The sequence below is a fragment of the Pelobates fuscus genome, chromosome 10 (assembly GCF_036172605.1).
Source record: "Pelobates fuscus isolate aPelFus1 chromosome 10, aPelFus1.pri, whole genome shotgun sequence".
In the NCBI taxonomy this organism is placed as follows: domain Eukaryota; kingdom Metazoa; phylum Chordata; class Amphibia; order Anura; family Pelobatidae; genus Pelobates; species Pelobates fuscus.
The window spans coordinates 93,626,600-93,643,139 of NC_086326.1; positions in this window are offsets into that span (position 1 = coordinate 93,626,600).

The window sequence follows — 16,540 nt, forward strand, 5'->3', positions numbered from 1 at the left end:
GCACACCAGAAACCATTAGAAAGTATCTGTCTTGGTTTAATAGACCAACACTTGGTTCAAACACATATATTACAACAATAAGTGATAATAAACAGACAAAAAGTAGAATAATCAACAATAAAGTTTTACCAGAAATTCCACAAGCCTAATAGGACAGAAACAGAATGCAGAAAAAAAAAAAAACGTTTAGGCACCAACTGGCTGCCTTTATCAAGGGCGTTTGAATGTGAATTCAAGGCATTGTGTTCTTTCAGTAGCCTTGGAAGTAAGGAGAATTAAGAAATAGAATGCTAAGTAGCAGAGCATGAATTGCAGTGTTGGGTATTTTATTTCCAAGCACAGCTTTTTTTTTTATTTACTCATTTAGATTTCTCTCAATTTTAAGTGTGTGTTGGAAATTTAGAGTGAAGTTTGCAAATCCCCACAATCATACCTGTTTATTGGATAACCTATAAAAAAAAAAGCACAATGTCAAAATTACATTATATCAGAACATACCTGGCTTTATTACCATTACCATATTGAGCATAAAAGCTCAATAATAATATGCGGCTACCTCTGAGAAGGGGGTTGTAATAGAATAAATATACCAATATATTTTTCAACAATGCGCAAAATACAAAATATAGGGAGAATGAAATCATCACATTTTATTACTTAATATAAATGTGAATACTAATGATACCGGAGAAACTGACGGAAGCCAAGCACAGAGAGATGGACACAGGTTTCTTCAGGAAGGAAGAGATTCTTTATTGGATCACCGATCGGGACTCAGAGGGACTAGCGTCACCAAAATACCACAAGTTCTGAGTCCCGGACAATAGTGCAGGCTCCCTATATAGGCATATAAGTCCTCCCATATTAAGCTCCACCCGCACATTCTCTTAACCAATCAACACAAATAAGAATTAACTTCCTGTTTGACCGCATGGCTTGTCCAGCACAATGGAGGAGGGGAATACTATATCCTGTATTCTTGCACATGCTCAGTACACTACTGATCGTATCTTGCCTCGTGCAACCAACTGATCGATACGTCAGCATATGCACGTACACATGCCACGTGGTAATCTCGGCCTACTAAATTTATTTTTACCGAGATTCCACCACATTCCCCCCTTTGATGCCTCTTGATATTTTACAATTACTTGAGGCATCACATAACCTTAGTTTTGCTTACACCGCAAGTTACCTTGAACCAGACCAGACTTATCTTATGATGTGAATCTTCAACATTCATCTTCCTGCATTGGTTCTCCCTGATCTAGAGCCCTGTACTTATATATCGCCATTATCTGTGCAGCAGCCTTCCTCTCTGCTATATTTGCTATCAGGCTTTGCACAGACCTAACTACTAAGGGTATAAGACACGGTAGGAGTAGACACAACAGTAAAATCAGTAAGACTCCACCTACCACTGCCTTAAGCCCTCCAAACCACTCATACCAGCTACCAAACCAACTACTTGGATTGTACCCTTTCCATACCTGAGTAGGCACATGCGCTAGTTTAACCATATGGCTAGTAAGCTCAGCTATTGCTTGCCCTTCGTCATCTATTTGAAGACAGCAATTGCTTAGGTTAAACTTCCCACATACACCTCCCTCTACTGCCAAAAGGTAATCCAAGGCTAATCTATTCTGGTATACTGCTGTCCTCATCCTGGTATTATGTTTCACTAGGAGATTGAGCGCTTGTGATGTTTCATTAGTGATAATCTCAACCACCGCCTGTAACCTTATAATGCGGTTGAGCATATAAATAGGGGTTCTATAACCAAAGGTACCATCTTCTGCCCACGTGGCTGGCCCATAATAATCTATGATACGCTGGGGAGGCCATTCATTATCTTCCCAGGTACCTATCTCTAAGGGTCCCCTTTTCTTCCTATGATTCACATCATACACTTTAACACCTAAAGTCTCACCTGTTTCAATGGGTAACAAGAAGAAGGATGGTTTGAGCATACCCAACACACATGCCCCTTCCCAGTCCTGTGGCAGCTCCGAATAGGCTTTCTTACCACAGATCCAGTACAAATTTGCTGGGGCTCTCCAGGTAGATGTGATAGATAGATAAAACCACACATCCTTTAAACTGGCATATCTAGCAAACGGGTTAGATGGTTCTGAGACATTTGAAGCCGACCACCAAGTTGTATTTTTAGTATCATCATCATAAGCTTTTTGCCCTAGACAAGTTAATTCTCCTACAGAAGTATTATACATTATTCCTTTCCTTGCTATGCAAACATAACCTATGATGGAGGTCTTTAATCTCCACTCAGATTTACCTCTAACACTCAAATGATAATCGGCTTGTGCAGATATTAGTTGGTCAACTGCCTCAGAACCGGACATTACCTCCTTTGCTTCCCAAGGCCATTGGTCTCCCATGTTAGTACCTCCACACACATAGCAGTTGGTAACATTAAGACTACCGGCAATACTTTCAGCTAGGTCAATGAACAGGTTCTTAGCGTTATGGGGGATCTTATTATCTATACTCATCTCTTCATAAAAGGAATGGTATACTTGATGAGTCTGGGAGGATACCGTATCAGTCTCCATTCCTATAAACAATAATGTCCCAGGATCTAAACCCGTCCCGTATATCTGAAACCCAAATAAATTTCCATACTTATCTAGGAACTTGTCGGGGTTATTAATAAGTATATGGACTGGGTTGCATTCCATAGACTTACAATAAGGGCTAGTCGGCAACTTAGTCACTATCATGTCTTTATCTACTGTCTGTCCCCAAGTCGCCCACCCCACACAAGACCAATATGGGCAAAAGTTATAGTCTTTATTTGGGCATCTAGGACTCACATATTTATTTTTACTACTGGGACAAATATATTTATCGTTAGATCCATACGTCCTCTCCCATCTAAGATCCCCACATACATTCCACGGCTTTCTACCACTTGATATCGCCTTACATGCATCAAATAGCAGAACACCCGAAGAATATACGGATTCTAACACCGTCTTATTAATTAGGGTCCCCTGAGGATCTCCATTCCTAAGAGTCAACCAAATTGTACGAGGTTGATACTCCGGACTGAAGCACTTAGGTTCTCCTACTCCTAAATGGCACACACTATATTCTATATTTAGGTATCTACATCTTGATACCTCTCCTTTACATTCGTATTGTGAATGCCAGATTAGGGTTTGGGAAATATGATTACCTGTTCTCGTAGTCTTAATGCATACCTCACAGCTAGGAGTGTCGGTACCTCTACCTTCCTGAATATAAAAACACATATAAATAAACACAATCAAAAGCACATCTTTCGCCGTCATCCTCAGTCTTCGTCCGTGCGAAGGCGCCTCAGCTTCCAGGATGTGAGGGCTGCAGGGAATGGAGTTCTGCTCGTCTTCACAGGTGTCCCTTCGGGACTTTCCTGGCTTATAAACTATGTGATGGTAAGCGGACAGGCTTTATTATGGCCTTCTCACTCACGTACCAAATCCCAAAAATAATAAAATTTGTAATCCACAATAATTCCTCGTTACTCCGACTGAGTAGTGCGTTTCAACCGGATCTTGCAGGGATTCTCTGGATCTGCTGTAACTTGCCAAGAATCGACTGCTGCTGGTTTAACCCTGGAGTGATGTATCCACGGAGTCACTTCGGCCACTTTAATCGCTGTAGGGGTAGACAAAAGAACAACATAAGGACCTCTCCACTTGGGCCCTAACGGTACATTATTCCACTCTTTAATCCACACTTGATCTCCTGGATGATAACTATGAACAGGGGGATAAATATTCACAGGTAATCTATCTTGTACCCATTTCTGTACCTCCTCCATAGTCTTACCCAACTCTACAACCTGCTGCCGGGTAATTCCTTCTCCCAACTGACTCAAATCCCCCCTTAAGTTACCAAGTACGGGAGGTGGTCGCCCATACATAATTTCAAAAGGAGAGAGGCCCATCCTTCTGGTAGGGGTACTGCGGATTCGCAATAGAGCTATAGGTAAGAGAACGTTCCACTTAAGTTGGGTTTCCTGACACATTTTGGCCAACTGGTTCTTAATAGTTCTATTCATTCTCTCTACCTTACCAGAACTCTGGGGTCTATATGCAGTATGAAGCCTCCACTTTATACCAAGCATATGAGTCAGTTGTTGTAGGCACTGGTGAACAAAAGCTGGACCATTGTCCGATCCTATAGAACAGGGTAGTCCATATCGGGGTATTATTTCTCGTAGCAGGAATCTCACAACTTCTCCTGCTTTCTCTGTACGAGTAGGACATGCTTCTACCCAGCCTGAATAGGTGCACACAATTACCAACAGGTAACGATGTCCACCCGATTTAGGCATCACTGTAAAGTCTATTTGTAGATCGGACATGGGGAGTCCCCCCATAAACTGGACTCCTGGTGGCTTTACTGGTCCTTGTCTTGCATTATTTTTAGCACACGTTACACATCTACGTACAATGGCCTGAGTCAAGTTGGACAATCTTGGTATGTAGAAATGTTTCCTGAGAGATTCTTCTGTACTGTCTCTCCCAGAATGTGTCCCGTTATGATAGTTCTGGACAATTTCTACTGCTAGTGATGCTGGTATAACTATTCTTCCATCTTCTAGCTGATACCACTTGTTCTCCAAATACTTTCCCGGTTCAGTCTTTAACCACTCCTCTTCTTGAGTTGTATAAACTGGAGTCCATTGAGACAGTGGGGTTGGTATTAGAGCAGCTATATGCCCCACATACTCCTGTCTTCCTGATTCAGCAGCACGCTTAGCTGCACTATCTGCCATCCGATTTCCTTTGGTTACATCACCATCTCCTCTCAGATGCGCTCGACAATGTATAATACCGACTTCTTTCGGCTCCCACACTGCTTCCAATAGTTGTAGGATTTCAGCTGCGTACTTGATTTCTTTGCCTTCTGAATTCAGTAGTCCTCTTTCTTTATACAAAGCTCCGTGGGCATGAGTGGTTAAAAACGCATACTTAGAGTCCGTATAGATATTTACTCTTAAACCTTCAGCCAATTGTAACGCTCGTGTTAGTGCTATCAATTCTGCCTTTTGTGCTGATGTTCCTTTCGCCAGTGGCCGAGCTTCTATCACCTTGTCTATTGTTGTTACTGCATATCCTGCATAGCGGATCCCTTCTTTCACATAACTACTGCCGTCGGTGTAATATTGAACATCGGGGTTCTGGATGGGAAAATCACGAAGATCTGGTCTACTTGAAAATACTTCATCCATTACTTCCAAACAATCATGCTGACTTTCAGTAGGTTGTGGCAAAAGGGTAGCTGGATTTAAGGTGTTTACAGTCTCTAAATGCACTCTTGGGTTTTCACACAACATTGCTTGATACTTGGTCATACGGCTATTACTAAACCAATGATTTCCTTTGTAATCCAACAACGTCTGTACTGCATGTGGGACTCGTACATAAAGTTCTTGACCCAGAGTGAGTTTATCGGCTTCAGCTACTAGCAGGGCGGCTGCAGCTACGGCTCTTAGACAAGGTGGAAGTCCGCTGGCCACTGCATCCAGTTGCTTAGACATGTAGGCAACAGGTCTTTGCCATGATCCCAAGTACTGTGTCAATACTCCCACAGCCATTCTTCTTTGCTCATGTACATACAGGTAGAATGGTCGTGTGTGATCAGGTAGACCTAATGCTGGGGCACTCATCAAAGCCTTCTTCACATCTTCAAATGCCGTTTGCTGTTCTTGAGTCCATAAGAAGGGGTCGTGCTCTGTACCTTTGATGGCTGCGTACAGAGGTTTTGCCAGTATCGCATAGCTGGGAATCCATATCCTACAGAAGCCTGCTGCCCCCAAGAATTCTCGCACTTGTCTTCTATTCCTGGGTATTGGTATTTGGCAGACAGCTTCTTTTCTCTCTGGCCCCATAATTCTTTGACCTTCAGAGATATGGAATCCCAGATACTTGACAGTCGGCAAACACAACTGAGCCTTCTTTCTGGACACCTTGTATCCTGCCTTCCAGAGAATGTGTAGTAGATCGTGCGTTGCTTGCTGACAGATTTCTTTTGTAACTGCTGCTATCAACAAGTCATCTACATATTGTAACAATACACACTCTCCTGGGATGGACTCGAAATCCAGTAGATCTTGACTTAGAGCTGAACCAAATAGGGTAGGTGAATTTTTAAACCCTTGGGGCAGTCTTGTCCAAGTCATCTGGCGTTTTGAGCCCGTTACAGCGTTCTCCCATTGGAAAGCGAAAATACATTGACTTTCTGCGGCAATTCGGAGGCAAAAGAAGGCATCTTTGAGATCTAAGACTGTGAAGTAAGTAGCCCCGCCCGGAATTAAAGCAAGCAGGTTATATGGATTGGGTATGACTGGATGTATACTAACAACCGCATCATTGACTGCTCTTAAGTCCTGCACAGGTCGATACTCATCTGTGCCGGGCTTTTGAACAGGCAGCAATGGGGTGTTCCAGGGGGAAGTACAGAATTTTAGGATACCATACCGTATGAACTTATCCAGATAGGATTGAATGTTCTTCTTAGCCTTCTGCGGGATGTGGTATTGTCTTAGGCTCACTGGATAAACCCCAAGTTTTAGTTCAATTTTTATAGGTGGAATATTGCGGGCCAGTCCTGGTGGGTTGTTTTCTGCCCAAACTCCTGGTATGTTGAATAATGTCTCATCACTCCTAGGGTTTTGGCTAGTCAACACTGTATAAAGTCGCCACTCTTCTTCCTTTGGTATGGATAAAGTCATAATACCTGAAGGTCCATTAAACTTTAAGGATGTTGTTCCATTTGGTAGGAACGTAATCTGCGCTTGTAACTTTGATAGCATATCACGTCCCAGCAATTGGACTGGACATTCAGGCATATAAAGGAATTGGTGTTTTACTACGTGGCCTCCCAATGTACAGAGTCGACTTTTAAGAACCGGTTTTTCAGCACTCCTTCCAGTTGCTCCTATCACAGTAATAGTCCTTCCAGATGGAGGAGCAACTAGATTAGTCACCACTGAATGTTCAGCACCAGTGTCGATCATGAACGCACTCCTTTTTCCCCCTATTGATACATCGACCATAGGCTCCGCTCGACCAAGGGGGATGGAGCCCGGTCGGTATCAATAGTCCTCCATGACCGTGTCAGCCAATCCTACAAAGTCCCTACCTTCTCTATCGCGGGACCTTTGCGCTGCTGGAATATACCTGTCTTCCCTAACACTTCCTCTGTTCCCATTACTCCCTCTATAACCATTACTCCCTCCGGGGCCTCCTCTACCTCTCGCTCTGCCTCTAAAGTTTCCGTAGCCTGACCTAGGTCTGTCTCTCTCAGACTGTTCTCTTCGCGGACACTCATTTCTCCAATGCCCTTCCTCCTTACAGTAGGCGCACTGATTTCTACTTAGAGGTTCCTCATTCCACTTACTATCGCCTCTATCCGGGCCCCGTCTATCTACGCCTGCGATCGCTACCGCTAGCATATCAGCCTTTTTACGCATCTTGCGCTCTTCCTCTTTCTTACTTTCTGTATCCCTATTCATATAGACCTTATTCGCTACCTCCATTAGTTGGGTGATGGACATACCTGCAAACCCTTCTAACTTTTGTAGCTTGCGCTTAATATCTCCGTAAGCTTGGCTGACAAAGGCGGAGTTAACCATTCGGGAATTATCTGCGTCTTCCGGATTAAAGGGGGTATACAAGCGGTATGCCTCCAATAATCGGTCATAAAAGACACTGGGCGCTTCATCGCTTTTCTGAATCACCTCAACTGTCTTCGACATGTTAATGGCTTTCTTTCCTCCTGCTTTCATGCCAGCAATTATAGCGTCTCTATAGGCTCTGAGTTGAACCATATCAGCACCATTTACGTTCCAATCGGGATCAGTGTTGGGATAATGTGTTGCGGCCCATGCTGCTGGATTAGCTTGGTTCAAAGCACGGGCTCTATCCTCTAGTGCTTTTATGGCTGCTTGATTTATTCTTGTCCTTTCCTCATTATTAAATAAAGTCATTAATAACTGCTGGCAATCAGCCCATGTCGGATTATGCGTCTGTACTATTGAGGTGAACAGATCAGTCATGGCTTGTGGTTTCTCAGTATACGAGGAATTATGGGTCTTCCAGTTTAAAAGATCGGTTGTGGTAAATGGGACATATACGAAGACTGGGTCAGCGTGTGCCATTTGACCTGCGGCATCGATATAAGCTGACCCAGGATTCAGGCGAAGAGGCATCTGATAGTGCTTTAATTGTTGGGCACCAGTCAACTGTCGGGTTTGGATGGGGCTACGTAAAGGGGCGTCAGTCATGGGTTCCGGTCGGGGAGAGATAGGGTATGGGGATGTGGGAGGTTGGTTTTGGGAAAAGGTTGTAAATAAAACACTTCGAGTCGAGCTAGATGAAGCTTGACCGGAAGTCTGAAGTGGCGCCAAATCAGGATATTCGTTTCTAATGGGGGTGGGTTCTGGTTCCGGAAGGGGAGATTTAGTACGAGGGGGGGTGGATCCTGTACTGGAGGAGGAAGCGGAAGTGGATGAGGGTAATGAGGGGAGGGGTGCAGGACTTCCTGCGTTTGCGTCACTTCCTCTTAACGGAAAGTAAGGGGGCGGCAAAGGGATCTCGGACTCAGGGGGCGTGTCCAAAATGGGCCTAACACCGGTCCTAGTGGACGAACAAGTCCTAGCTACCATGAGGCGACATTGCTCCTCGTGGCATGTCTGGAGCCATTTTGGCGAGTCATTTACGGCCTGTCTCCAACAATCAATATAAGGAAACTGGCCGTAAAGTTCAGGCCTACCTGATACAGCCACGTGTAAGCGCTGTACCAGAGTTGGATCCAAACTGCCACGTGGCGGCCATGCCGCAACCAAAGTAGGCCACTCCCTAGTGCACAAAGTAACCAAACGTACAGGAGACATCTTAACCCCAAAATCACAAGTTTTGAATCCCTTTTTAAAATTCTTTACCATACATCCTAAGGGATCCGGAATCGTTGACTGCGACGCACCCATACTTAACAATGGAACGTCGTCGACAACGAATACTATACACGCGTACTATTCAACAGTCACACCCGTTTCCTCTGGCAACAGCACCACGTGGTACAGTTACCAAGTGAAACTTACACAATAACAATAAACACTCAGGGAATTCCCGTACACACACAGCTGTTACACCAGTCACTATATAATCAATATTATGCCCTTTGGCGTAACTATACAGTCACCCACGCTATAATTCTCTATATACGAATTACCCGTCTATAACACACCCCAGTAACATCGTCTTTTACAAATAGCGGTTACAGTACGGTTAGCATAGGTCAAAGCACAAGTTAAGGTCACAATACAATTATTAGTGGTTATGGTGTTAAAACATGCAATTGACGACAATGATTAGTACTTATATACAGTGTCAGTAAATATACAGGGTTATGGTACCGTGCACTATAATACAGCAACACACTATTAACACTCTCGCTAGACGGCTGAGCTCGCGCTATCTAACAAGATATACACTTTACTAACAATCTTTAACACATTTACAATTCCCAACTAAACTATTTGGCCAGTACCTTGAATGGACTACCTAAAAACAATCTACATACGTTTTGGTTAGCCACACTGCCCAATCACCACATATATAGCGAGCTAGAGGACCGAATTTACACAGACGCCTCTTAGTCGCACTATCAAAAGTCTAGTGGGTTCCAAATTTACACGCCTTCCCACTTAGCCCAGATAGGATGAGAACTAGCGAACCGAATTTACACAGACGCCGCTTAGTCTCCCGGTCTCTCCGACCTAGCGAACAAAATGTACACCCTAGAACGCTAGTCTAGACAAGACACCGGTGTCCGGCTAGGGCTATTTACACCAGAGCCCCGCCTGACTAACAGAATCAAACGGTCTGACTAAAGAGCGTTCGATCGAGCGGTGCGCCTTCGCTCCTTCCCTAACAAAAGAGGGGGCAGATACACAGATTCAAAACCCCTTTGGGCCTACCGCACAATCGGTATACCCCTAGTGGGTCCTGCCGTCTAAAACAGCAGTTGTCTTACCTCCTCGTTCCTGAACCTGAGTTCACACTCATCGACGGGGACACCCCAGCACTTCTCACGTAGAGGCCGATGATCTCCTGGACAACGGCCCAGTGGCGCCGAGACGAAGGGAGGTCCACGCAGAAGTTCAGGGGTGCAGCCGTAGAGAACGTGGGCAAAGATAGACCGTCTCACGCCTCTGCCTCTCAGCTACCGTTGAACGATGAGCTTCCCGGCCAATGCACCAAATGATACCGGAGAAACTGACGGAAGCCAAGCACAGAGAGATGGACACAGGTTTCTTCAGGAAGGAAGAGATTCTTTATTGGATCACCGATCGGGACTCAGAGGGACTAGCGTCACCAAAATACCACAAGTTCTGAGTCCCGGACAATAGTGCAGGCTCCCTATATAGGCATATAACTCCTCCCATATTAAGCTCCACCCGCACATTCTCTTAACCAATCAACACAAATAAGAATTAACTTCCTGTTTGACCGCATGGCTTGTCCAGCACAATGGAGGAGGGGAATACTATATCCTGTATTCTTGCACATGCTCCGTACACTACTGATCGTATCTTGCCTCGTGCAACCAACTGATCGATACGTCAGCATATGCACGTACACATGCCACGTGGTAATCTCGGCCTACTAAATTTATTTTTACCGAGATTCCACCACACTATGATCATAAGGTAGAAGAACTTACTAGAAATTACGTTAAAGGGACACAATAGTTACCAGAATCACTTCAGCTTAATGTAGTGGTTCTGGTGTCTACTACAGCTTGCCCCATTTTAATGAAATTTTTTAATGTGTTTACATTGCTGCCTAGGAACATTTTGATTGGCACAGTGCAGCGTTTTGCTGCGCATGCACAATAGCCTCCATATGCTTTCCTATGGTAAAACACTGAGTAGTAAGAAATGGTACAAGTCATCAAACTAAATTTTCATAGGTGCCCCGCCTCTTTTAATTAAGCCATGCCCATTGCGCATTATGGCCCCACCCTTTGTAATTTTTGACGTAGTAACGGCCATTTTTTGAATCGACTCCCACAGCGCCTTAAGGTCACGCCCCTTACGCTTCATTACGTCTTAGTGTCCATTTTAATGAAACCATGCTAACTGAGTGTTATAGACACGACCCTTTACAGCATAGACTATGCCCCCTTGCGCTTTTTGACGTAGTAATTCCCATTTTTTTGAATCCCCACACACGGAGCGTTATGACCACTCCCCTTGCGCTTTATTACGTATTAGCGTCCATTTTAATGAAACCACGGCGTGTTATAGACATGACCCTTTACAATGTTCATAGAGCGTGCCACCATATGGTTGTATAAGGTACTACTGTAACCGTGGAAACGTGCAGAAGCCAAACACAGAGAGATGGACACAGGTCTTCAAGAAGTAAGAGGCCTTTATTCACGTACCAATCGGGTCTCAGATGGACCAACGTTCCAAAACAGATCTGAGCCCCGAACACATGGAGTACATTCCTTATATAGCAATATAACTCCTCCCATAAATAGCTACACCCACACATACCCTTAACCAATCAATGAACAAAGTCTGGACTTGCTCATCCGGTCAGACCACATGGCTCATCCGAAACAAAGGAGAAAGGAGTGTGATTTCAATTCCTACACATGCTCAGTACATTGATGACAGTATCTTAGCTACGTGTAACTAACTAACTGATACTACAAACACATGTACCTACATATGCCATGTGGCAATCTTGGCCTACTAAACTTCTATTTTACTGGAATTCCATCACACCACATTCTATGATTGGATTTTTAATTAATTAATTTATTTTTAATTATATTTAGAGGAGGGACATTACTGAATAAAGGGGACAAGTCTGGACATGTTTTTGAAAGATGTATCTAGGCCTAGGGGCCTGTTTTGAAAGTAAAGAACAAACCCAGAGGCCAGGTTTATATAAATCTGAGAAATAAATAAATGCAAAAGTAACTCATATAACAATATTTATTGGACAAATTTTTTAATTTCATTTAGAGGAGGGATATTACTGAGTAAAGGGGACAAGTCTGGACATGTTTTTGAAAGATGTATCTAGGGGCCTGTTTTGAAAGTAAAGAACAAACCCAGAGGCCAGGTTTATATAAATCTGAGAAATAAATAAATGCCAAAGTAACTCATATAACAATATTTATTAGACAAAAATAAAAACCAATACAAAATTCACAGGCAAAAGCTATAATCATCAAATGTTTTAGACAGGAAAACAATAAATAAACATCACAAATTCAACCAATCAGCAGGCTGCTCCAGTATACGCGAGCGCGTTTTAGAAAGCAAATAACCGTGATATGTAGTTAATCCCGGGGTGCTAAAAGAAATATTATGTAAAGTTTGTCTTTTTTGAAAATGGGGTGTTAAGTCCCGAGTCTCACTTGGAAGGCTCTGCAATTTCAATTGTTCCAAATAGTCTCTATTTGAAGTGTTGCCCACAACTGCAGACAGTATGTTCAGGTCAGCCATAGCCTGAAGAAAAGTATCCCAGCCCGCAGGTAATTTACGTACCTTAACATTGTGACTCTTGGTAACACTATGTACCAAATCGCGTATATTTGATCCCGGTACAACAGTGTTTTTATAAACAAATTCACCGTTATCATTCCAAGCTGTAATGTGCTTGGATTGAGACATTCTACTCAACAACAATTCAGCATTTTTTTTATAGCAGACATTTACATTATTAAGGACTTCACGAAATACAGCGTCTGAAACATCAGACTTCAGCAGCAGGGGGTTTTGCTATGGAGAATTCTCCAGGAGGTAAGAAAAGTGTCAATCCCATCTTTTCGCTTTAACTCTGTTTAGCACGTACAAAGTATTTCTGCAATATAGTGGTGTACCTCTTTATCTTCTCATCATCTGACACACTTCTATTTTGAAGAATGGACATAATCTCTTTACCTAGGTTCTGAGTGACAGACTCACGAGCGGCCTCAGAGCTCTGAGTGGTTTGCTGTATTAGATCCAACTCTTGTTTAGATGCTACATACTTTTTCTCAGCGTGTGCCATTAATGGTTAGTCAAAAGACCGGTCAGCAGAGGTATAGCAAACCCCAACAGAGAGCCAATAAATCCTCTAGAGTCTAGACTGTTTAACCAACTGCTTCTTCTTACTAAAATAATTTTTTTTGTTGCTCAGTGCTTTTATATTTTTTTCACCACTTTTTTAGTTTTTCTACTTGGTGTTGTGATAAAGGTATCTTACCTTTAAGGGTATTAAGAGCTATTTCACATATAGCAGTGACTAAATCATGAGACACGGAGCATAAAATATATTTTTTCTGTGAGGGCGACACACTTATTAGACTTTGTAAAATCAACCAATTGCGACTTATACGTATAGACATCCTTACAGGTTCTGAGACTCGGCAGGGAATGACCTGTTAATGGTATACTATCGACTTTTAGAGGGCTGTTTGTTATAAATATTTGCTGAGGGTGGGAAGAGACCAGTTCTTAAGCGGTACTCTTCGGGAGTTGTAGATCTTAAAACTACAAGCAGATAGCCATAAGATTTGCGTGTGGCATCTTCAAAAGCATCTAAAAAAATTGTGATTTACCAGGGTACATTTGGTGGGCCAGAGTAGTGTTTTGCAGTTTATCTCTTGGGTTCTTAAAAAGTACCATAAATTAGACTTTATTTTACCTTGACAGAACACATTTTGTACTAGATACATGATACTCAGATTTCTGTGATGCACATACTTGGGGAATGCTTTCTCAAATTCTGAACTCTCACTGACAGCCTCCATTAAGTCATCAACAATAGTAAAATTTATGGATGTGCATGGGCAAAAAATACGGTTCCGTTCGGCACTTCTGAAATTTGGAATTTCCTATATTCGGGACTTCAGCAATTTGTAAATTCTGCACTTCGGCCTTAACCCTACCCCTAACCCCAACCTCTAACCCAACCCCTAACCCTACCCATAACTTAACCCTAAACCAACCCTAACTCTACCCCTAACCTAACCCTACCCCAACCCTACCCCTACCCTAGCCATGGAGGGGGAGTCAGAAGAATGACAATGGGGGACAGTTTTTCTACTTCCTATGCCAATCTTTTTAAGGCTACTGGGAGAAGCACCAGCATTCAATAGCGAACCTCAAATTAAACACCACTATAGTTAGGCTTTAGAAAACACAAAAACACATTTAATAATTACTGACATACAGAGTATCTCTTTACATTTATCCTATGAAGATATTTATTTATCATTGTTAAAGGCAGAAACAAAATGGATTTATTTATTGAATACTCTGTATCCCAAAGGTACTAATAAGGACCTGGATAGTAAAGTGTTACAATATCTTGTAAAGTGTTATAATGTAACTGCATTACAGGTAGCTTCGCCATTGGTAGTTTAGCAACAGTGTTAACAAGTAATGTATACCTTTACATTAATATATATATATATTGATTTGGCTCTGATTATTACTCCTTCTGATGCTGCTATATAGTTAGTTATTCATTTATTTTGTTATTACCTTTTCAATATAATTGTGATTTGCAGTTTTTTTATATCATTTTATATATTTTCCAATCCTTGATTTCCACGAACAACACATTTTTCATTGTGAAGTTCTCTGTTTCTTTAAATATGAGATTGATTAATTGTTTTGCAGATTGTTCTTGGTATAAAGAACCGTGCTACACGCTAACACATCTTGTCTTGAGAAAGTTCCTTCGTGAAACACATTGACGTCGTCACCACACCTATCATGTTTTACCTGTCTCCACCTACTGCCAATTTTGGAGAAATGCTGATCTCCCAGGTCCGCTTTATGTGCTTTTATTCCATTGACCTTACAGGAGCATATATCATTGGTTGTTCTACACAGGGCCGGTGCTAGGATTTTTAGTTACACAGGCGAAGATGCATTTTGGCGCCCCCAACCCTCATTAAAAAAAAAAAAAAATGCATCTTCACCTGTGTGTCTTTCCTCCCAAGCCACAGGCACACAGGCATCATTTTTCAGTCACACAGTCAAAGTCATACAGGTACACTGTCATACAAAGACAGAAATAATCATACAGAGACATACAGACACATACAGTCAGAGACATACAAGCAGAGATATACATGCATACAGAGACATGCAGGCATATAAAGACATACATGCATACAGAGGCATACCGTCATACAGACACATACATACAGACAGGCATACAGAAACATACATAGAAAGACATTCAGGCACATACATACAGACATAAAGAAACATACATACAGAGACATACAGACATGCAGACACATACATACATACAGAGGCATACCGTCATACAGACACATACATACATACAGAAACATGCATACAAAGACATACAGGCATACAGAGACACACACATACGTACATACAGAGACATAAAGGCATACAGTTACATACATGCATACAGAGACATATATACAGACATTCAGAGACAAACATACATCCAGTTACATACATGCATACAGAGACATACAGAAACATACGTACAAGACATACAGACACATACATACATACAGAGGCATACCATCATACAGATACATACATACAGACAGGCTTACAGAAAAATACATACTCACACACACACACAAACTCACAGACACATACTCGAACACACACATACTCACATGCACACACACACTGACAGACACACACACACACACACTGACAGACACACACACACTGACAGACACACACACACTGACAGACACACACACACACACACTGACAGACACACACACACTGACAGACACACACACACTGACAGACGCACACACACTGACAGACGCGCACACACACACACACACATACACACAGTAATTAATTATCTAAATAAAATTTAAATTTCCCACCCAGCCTCCCTACCTGGAGTGCTGGCGTGGGTCTTTCATTGGTGGTCCAGTGGGGCTGCTGGGAGGCGTGCGGCTGAAGTTGATTAGGAGGCGGCGAGGGAGCTCTCTGATCTCTCTGACCGGCTCCCTCGCAGGCTGTTTTCTGATGCCGCGGGAGCCGGAATATGACGTCATATTCCGGCTCCCGCGGCATCAGCAAAAGGCGCGCGAGGGAGCCGGTCAGAGAGATCCGAGAGCTCCCTCGCTGCCTCCTAATCAACTTGTGCCGCACGCCGCTCCGCTCCGGGGATCCAGGAGGTGACCAGGCAGGAGGGAGCACTTCCCTCCTGCCGGTCACTGGAATTTTGCGCCCCCAGAGCCGGTGCGCCCTAAGGCGGCCGCCTGTGCCGCCTTATGGACGCGCCGGCCCTGGTTCTACATTTGGATGACCTCCCCCTTGAATATCTGGTTGCATTGACTTTTCACATTGCTATGAACTCTTCTCCACATCGCTGTATGTTTATTTATTTATTACTGCTATTTATAAAGCGCCAACAGATTCCGCAGAGCTGTTGATTACTTTTGACCAGGTTCCTGGGTTTCAACCTATTAATAGCTGCCCCTCCTTTACTATAGACTT